This window comes from Malus domestica, chromosome 12 (genome assembly GCF_042453785.1).
Source record: "Malus domestica chromosome 12, GDT2T_hap1".
Classification (NCBI taxonomy): domain Eukaryota; kingdom Viridiplantae; phylum Streptophyta; class Magnoliopsida; order Rosales; family Rosaceae; genus Malus; species Malus domestica.
Window position 1 is genome coordinate 6,634,918 of NC_091672.1, and position 7,910 is coordinate 6,642,827.

General features: G+C 37.0%; 1 long non-coding RNA gene across 1 annotated transcript; it reads right to left on the reverse strand.

Moving 5' to 3' along the window:
* Nucleotides 1–391: 391 nt before the first annotated feature.
* LOC139190127 (uncharacterized) lies at nucleotides 392–4,644 on the reverse strand. Its single transcript, XR_011574118.1, has 6 exons — nucleotides 4,418–4,644; nucleotides 1,746–1,984; nucleotides 1,443–1,658; nucleotides 1,229–1,326; nucleotides 1,056–1,135; nucleotides 392–959 (listed from the first exon to the last, which is right to left on the reverse strand). It is a non-coding gene; the product is annotated as an uncharacterized lncRNA (long non-coding RNA).
* Between the last annotated feature and the right edge of the window lie 3,266 nt (nucleotides 4,645–7,910).

Here is a 7,910-nt window from a genome sequence, read left to right on the forward strand (position 1 = left end):
GCGCGATAGAAACTTCATCGCGCAAAATCCATCACGCAAAGATCATGAAGAAATACTTTGTGCGACGAAAATCATCATTGGTAGCAAAAACAAGGCACGACAGTTTACCTTGTGTCGCACAAAATGTTTAGGAACGAATGTTTTCGTCGCACAAAATACCAGGATACATAAGTGGGATGACTATTGTTCATCTTTCTAAACTTTGAGCGCCAACAATTGATTATTGCATGACGAAACCCTGTTTGTTGCTTGAGTTTTGCGGGATGAAGGATTTTGTCGCGCAAAAATAAAAAAATTAAAAAAAAAATTAATTTTACGTTTTTTTTTAATTTTGTAATAAAAATAAATTGCTTTTTTTGTAATAAAATTAAATTGCAATTAAGAAATGTAATGAAGAGAAAAATAATATATTTAAAAAGTAATATAAATGTATGTACTATGTACAAGAAAAAATGTTTAAAAAGTAAGGAAGTAAAAAACTAAGAAAATAATCTACGTGGTCGTCTAGCAAAGGCGGCTGGAAGGTCTCGAGGTTGTCGACAGGGGCAGAGGTCGAAAGGGCTGAGGTGTGGCCATGCTCAGGTTGGAAGGGCTCGGAGGTCTATAGGGGACGTAAATCCGGGAGACAAATGTCGAACTGACTGAGGGCATGTACAAGCTGTGACATTTTGGCTCCTATACTAGGCAAGTTCAGTCCTAAGGTCAGCCACCTCTGCTATCAAAGCTGTCACCTGACTATTTGACTGCGATGATGAAGGGGCTCTAGATTCCCACTATTGGGCATTGCCCATCCCCCTACAATATGTCCCTGGCCTCCACCGGAGAGTCTGATCCAAGGTCTCTGTAAGGATCTGCAATCCCACATCCTCTGGGGGATCCACAAACTCGAGCAGAGTATCAGTAGGAAGTTGGGAGGTGGACTTCTGAAGAACCAACTGCCTCTTCTCCATCATCATCGCCTGTGTAATATAACATAAAATATTAATTAAAACATTCATATAATAACCATGAAACTTGAATGCGTAAGATAATAATTAAAATTAAAGAATACTTACATAAAGGGACTCGGCCAACTCATCCCCGGGTCGAACATAAACGTCACTAAAGACATATATCTTCGGGAATTTTGAACCCCCTAGATAGAACAAGAGAAGAAAAATGTTAGTACGAATTTTTTTTTATATTAATGACATATTAAAAATTGAATATAAAAAACTTTTATTATTACCCGCCGCATTCCTCCATCTTTTATGAGAAGGGCCTCGAACTGAAATGGTGGAGAAGAGTCTTCATGTCCCTATTGTTCTTGTTAGCTTTCGCCTTCTTCTGTTATACAAAAAAAATAAACGTATTAGTTCAAATTGAAATGAAATATAAAAAAAATCAATAAACTTTAGTAAAAAACGTATAATAATTTTAAACTTAATATAAAAAAATACCACCTAGTCAGGCTCCTGAAAATCACCACAGAGCCATGCCCAATTATCGTCCCGACCCTCAAACTCCTTCGGGCAACCCTCCTCAAAAACGACATGTGGATCATCAAATGTCTGAAAATATTGGTGCAGGTCACTCTTCCACTACTTGTACCGTTCAACGAAGAGCATGTTGACGTACGCCAACGACTCGTCGTTGATGTCCTTTAAATTGTAGTTCGTCTACAATGAAATAAATTAATTACATACATTAAGTAATATAAATATATAAAATTTGAAGGAAAAACAATTAAAAGGTAGGATACTTACCGACATCTATAAGCTCACTTGCGTCCTCACCTCATCTGACATCACATTCCAAGACTTCCATTTCATAGGGCAATAGGTCCGAACGACATGACCAATGTAGTGGGCCAATGCGCTATGCTGCTCCGTCGTTGGTGCAGCCCGATGTCGCTTGTCATATCTAATACTGATACGGCTATTGTTCACCAGAGTGATCTTCACCGTCTTCAACTAGCAACAAGGTCCCTAGGTGTTCTTATTGGCTGCAAAGAAATATAAAATTAACGTTAACCCAAAATCAAATAACAAATCCTACTAAAATTTCGGCATATCCTGCCTATAATTAAAACATTTCCCATAAACCAGAAATAACATAAACAATATATGTATCCAACAAAATGATCACAACTGTTTAATAAAAGGTTCAGAACGATGACAACAATAAACAATATATATAATAACTGTTTAATCCTTAAATGACATAACTTAACAAACTAAACCAAAAATAACAAAACTAAGTTAACCAAATTGTTATCATATTTCATATTTGGTATTCGTTATAAGGTTTGTACTTTTGCCAACATTGTATGCACTATTACAAAATGTAAATACAATCCAACTCCGCGATTTGCATAAGTAAACAACAATTACTTTCAGTTCAAGAAGCATATGCATTTGAAAAGCACAATGATACGTCCGCTTTACACATTTTCTTTCTACTTACCTAAATAACTAAAGATTGAACTTAGAGCAGCTGGAGGTCAAATTTTTGAACAAACTTAAACCAGTAAAACTCGGAATTAAGTAGAAAATTTGAACAAAAATTTTACCAAAACCCAAAGCAATGTTATTTGTATTAAAAAGAAGCTCTAGATTTGAACAAAATATTTATTTGTTTGTATATGACAAACAAATAAATATTTTCACTATGAACAAACATTAGAATTGAACAAAGATTAGTAGAAATATTGGAATGGGTTCTACTTTACGCCCACGTTTTGATCCAAAGCAGCTGGAGTTCAAGGAAATCTTTACCTTAATGTGACCCCGACACATCAGTAGTGGGTGTCAATGGTGTGTCGGGCATGCGGGGGTGGCAGTGACCACGCCTGACGCTAACAGGTAGCGCCACTAATGAGGCTAATGACGCCGATGCTTGGGAAACCCCGGGACTAGGGATGGGCATTTGTTAAGGCGGGTGGGTAACCACGGTTATTTACCCATAACCGTTTATACTCATACCCACATAACCGTTTACCCGTTGGGTAATTGCCTAAACGGTTATACCCATACCCATAACCGTTTATAAACGGTTAACCATACCAATAACCAAGTACACATTTAGCCATAACCGTTTACCCGTTTATCAATTGAGCCATTTTTTTTACCCATTTACCCTTTTTTTTTTTACCGTTTACTGATTTATTAGTTGGTAAAGTTAATTTGAAGGGATTGTTAAGGGACCATAGTGTATAGATGTTCATATATTCTGTATCTATACATAAAGCACAAAAGTGTAGCAAGTGACGGCCATATAACTGTAAATGGGTAAAAAAAAAGAAAAAGAACTGAGAACTCCTAAGATAAAATTTATATAAAGAGACCAAGATGGAAAACCTATTGCGGAATTTTAGCCACATCAAGGTGTCTATTGTTCTTTTCTGCCAAGACTAATCAAAATCTGATAGAATAGAAGATAAACCATGGAATTATACACAACTCACAAGTGAAATGCACCTTCAAAACCAACTTCATTCGCATATGTGCCCACCCCTACCCCTACGTATAAGTAAGCAACACACATCACCTACGTATAAGTAAGCCCCCTTGACCATAAAACTAACTCTTCCATTTTCTTTACTAGTAATATATATTCATCCCAAGGCAAATTCATTCAACATTTAACCTGACCATTATTCATTCAGATAAAATAGGTTGATGCATCTTTTAAACTACCATCCAGACATTGCAATGTGACCAGAAACAACGGACAGTTTTGTGTGAACCCACGCTTCGGTTACCACACTGAAACTGCATTTTGAACATGTACCCAAAACAGATTCAGCAAAAATTCTAGGATACTTCTAGTTATTAGATCATAATTGCAATGATGGAGAAATCAAAGCGCATTGAGGACACAATGCATGGGTGGGGTTTTTTGTACCCTTAATATGTAGACTCTTGACAACTAAATGATCAAAAATTGCATGTAGCATAATACCCTCCTAAGATATCCCAACAGTTAAATAGTCATGTCAATTGAAGAGAAAGACAGATGAAATGGTGTTCATGCTCATAGCAATGCGGTTTTGACAAAAGCTAAAATGGAGTTTGATGATATCCAAAAACAGAGAATGAGAGAGTCATTAAAGGCAATTCTCAATTCTCAATCTTATCAAGAGTTTCCATATCCTTCCTACCTTGACCCCCACCCCATTCAATTAATCTCATAATTCTTCACCCATGTAACAAAATTATGCGGATTGGGTGGGATTGTTAGGACCACCGAATCCCCTAAAATATGAAAAATTGTAAACCCTAAAATCTGAAAAATAGTAAACCCTAATCCCCAAAATGTAAACCCTAAAATCTGAAAATTTGGAAACCTTAATTCTCTAACTTAATGGTTTATAAACTGGAACCCCTAATGCCTCAAACGAAAATCAAAATAAATTAATAAAATTTGAAATATTTACCTTGTTAGCAGCGATGGGTGAAATGGGGAGAGAGTGAAGAGGCCGAGAGGTAGGGTGAGGGTGACAAAGAGGGAGGGTATGTCGAAGGGAGTTTACCAAAGATGAAGAGGTGAGGGGAAAAGTGTTTGCAAATTCAGTCTAATCCTGACTTTCTTGCGCGATGAATACAAGATATTCGTCGCGCAATAAATTCAAATTTTCACCAAATTATTTTCATGCGCACCCAATTTTCAGCTCATTGCGCGATGAATGCTAAGTAATTGTCGCGCAAATGCTATTAGCGTGTTGAATAATATTTTCTTCGTCACGCAATGAGATGAAAATTTAATTTACCCGGGTAAATTAAATAAAATTTATATTTATTCAAATAAAACCAAACTATTTATGACATAAGATAACTAAATTACAAACAATTTCATTTACTATGTTTCACATGGCAAGTCGTAAATAAATTGCATTATTCATCATCTGAACTATAATAACTTTCGCTATCGTCGCTATCATCACTTTTGGTCTCCCAATCCTCCTCCTCTATAACTACGTCACCATCGTCATTCAGGCCCACTGCAACATCGTATTGTGGAAGATCATCGAGGTCAATTGTAATTGACTAAATTGATATTTCGATTCAAGACACTCCTTGTATCTGGAACTGGTATTGGATAAGATTTGTATCTCAAAGTGTTTCTGCATCATTTTCCATTGAAGATTCTAAACGTTGGTTAGCGACGTTATCTACATCATAGTCAGTTGGGTCTTGTTCTAGTCTAGCATACACGTTCCTCTGATCCGTCTTCTGAACAACTTTCCAACCTCTCCCGGCTTTAGGGTCATCTAAATACACAATCTGTTTTGCCATGTTTGCCAAAATGTAAGGGTCGTCATCATACCAAGTTCTATTAATGTTCATAGATAATAAACCATGGTCTATTTTAACACTTCCCTGCCTATTTGGGTTTGTATCAAGCCATCGACATTGAAACATGATCACTTGGTATCGGTCTTTGTAAACCAATTGCACGACAGTTGTTAGTTTGCCATAGAAATCAATGTTTGTACTTTCGCCTCCACCTGGGACATGGACACCGCTGTTTTGCGTACACAACTTGTCATCTCATGCAGTTCCCAAAAACTTGACGCCGTTAACATGGCAACCTGAGATCAATTCAGCGCGAATTGGGTCAAACGCCAAGTTATATAACTCTTCATTATAAGTAGGGGAATTCGATGATTTCAATTCATTCACCTAATATTATACAAAAAACATTCATATGTTAGTTTGAGAAAATTAAATACTACAATATATATGTCAAATACAAAACACTTATAATTTACATATTTGAGAAACCATTGTGGAAAGAATTCTCGGTGTTTCTTGGCATACAAATGTGATGGATGTTCTCGTTTCATCGTCTCTTCATGCTCATTTAAGTATGCCATTATCTCATCACAATTGTTCAGTACGAACCAATGCGCTACCTCCATGTCATTTATGGAAAACTACTCTCTTCGTACATGATCTCCAAAGGGTCATGCGCTTTGGGCAAAAACAGAAAGTTTCTCCTTTCTCACACCCCTATCATTATTACGCTGAGGATGATTGAAAGTCATCTCCACATATTTTAAATACATTCCACAGAAAGTAAGCAACTCATATTGAACCTAAGCATCTATAATTGATCATTCAGGCTTCGCCTTATTGCGTACACTTTTTTTCAGCTCCCTGAGAAGCCTACCAAAATAAAATGATACGATACAAATTAGTAAGCGTGGGCTAATGATGTATAAAAAATTGATGAGGATTTTATACCTTTCTATTGGATACATTCAGCGATAGTTAACAGGACTAGCAAGCAATGCCTCTTTGAACAAGTGAACCATCACGTCGATCATACTTGTGAAGAAAGATGGAGAGAATATCATCTTGAACTTGCATAGGACTTGGACAATGTCATGGCACAATTGATTAATGTTCATCTTTCACAACGTTCTTGCCATTAGTTGGGAAAAAAAAATCTGGACAACAACATGATTGGCTTCACTACATCTTCCGGCAATAGGTGTCGAATACCCACTAGAAGTAGGTGTTTCATAAACACATGGCAATCATGGCTCTTTAGTCCAACAAATTTATCCCTGTCAACATTCATGCAACGCGTGATATTAGAAGCATACCCATCAAGAAACTTTACAGACGATACAAACTTTAAAAACTCTTTTTTGTCATTTGGTTTCATGGAAAAAAAAATGCAATATCTCTTATGGCTTTATCACTATCCTTATTCATCCATAAACCCCTCCGTATACCTATTCATTCCAAATCAAGACGAGCTTTGATCGTGTCCTTTGTCTTGCCCTTGATATCTAGAATTGTGCCCACCAATGTGTCAAAGACATTTTTCTCAACATGCATAACGTCAAGGTTGTGTCTCAATTTTAGTTTCGATCAATATGGGAGCTCAAAAAACATAGGCTTGTGCGTCCAGTTCATATGTGTAGAAGGTCTGGTCCGACTCACTGTTTTCCCGAACGAAGCAAAATCTAAACAGTTAAGTTGTTCCAAAATTTGATCACTAGACCATTCTCTAGGTCTGAGGTGATGCTTTGTGTTCCCGTCGAACTCTTTATCATTTTCCCACCACTTGTGGTCCCATGGCAATCATCTTTGATGACCAAGGTAACAAACTTTTCCAGCTTGCCAACCAGATGTTACATCATCCTTGCATACAAGGCATGCCATATAACCTTTAGTGCTCCACCTAGAAACCATTGCATATGCGGGAAAATCATTCACGGTCCACATAACTGATGCCCGCAAAGTGAACATATTCCCAGTGGACTTATCGTATATGCGCACACCGTTTGTCCATAAATCATTTAGCTCATCAACCAACGGCCTTAAGTAAACATCAACTGACCTGTTAGGATCCTCAGTTATCAAAAGAGTCATCATCATGTATTTTTTTTTCATGCATTTCCAAGATGACAAATTATATGGGAATACGAATTCGGCCAAGTGTTGTGGTGTTGGTTTAGAACCCCGAACAGATTGAATCTATCAATGGCAAGTCCCAATCTAACATTATGGGGATCAGCATCAAACTTAGGGAATGTTCGATCGAACTCTTTCCATGCCTCCCCATCTGCAGGATGTCACATCACATCGTCATCTACCCATTTTTCCTTATGCCATCTCATGTCTATGGCAGTATGTCATTTTGAACCTCAACCCATTGCATACAGGGTATTTATCCAATGTTTTATACTTTTGTAGAATAAAATACAATTGTTTTGCAAGCGTGATTTTTTTTTCATAACCCAATCCAAGACCATTCAATACCTTTTGCTCATGTCTATGGTCTTTCGGCAAACAATTATCTTTCAGAAGCATTCTCTTGAAAACCCCCAAAAAGTAATCGAAACACTGGTTCGACATACGATTTGGTTTTTTAATAGTTTTTCATATTATTCAAACTCCGCATTGTCCATTGAT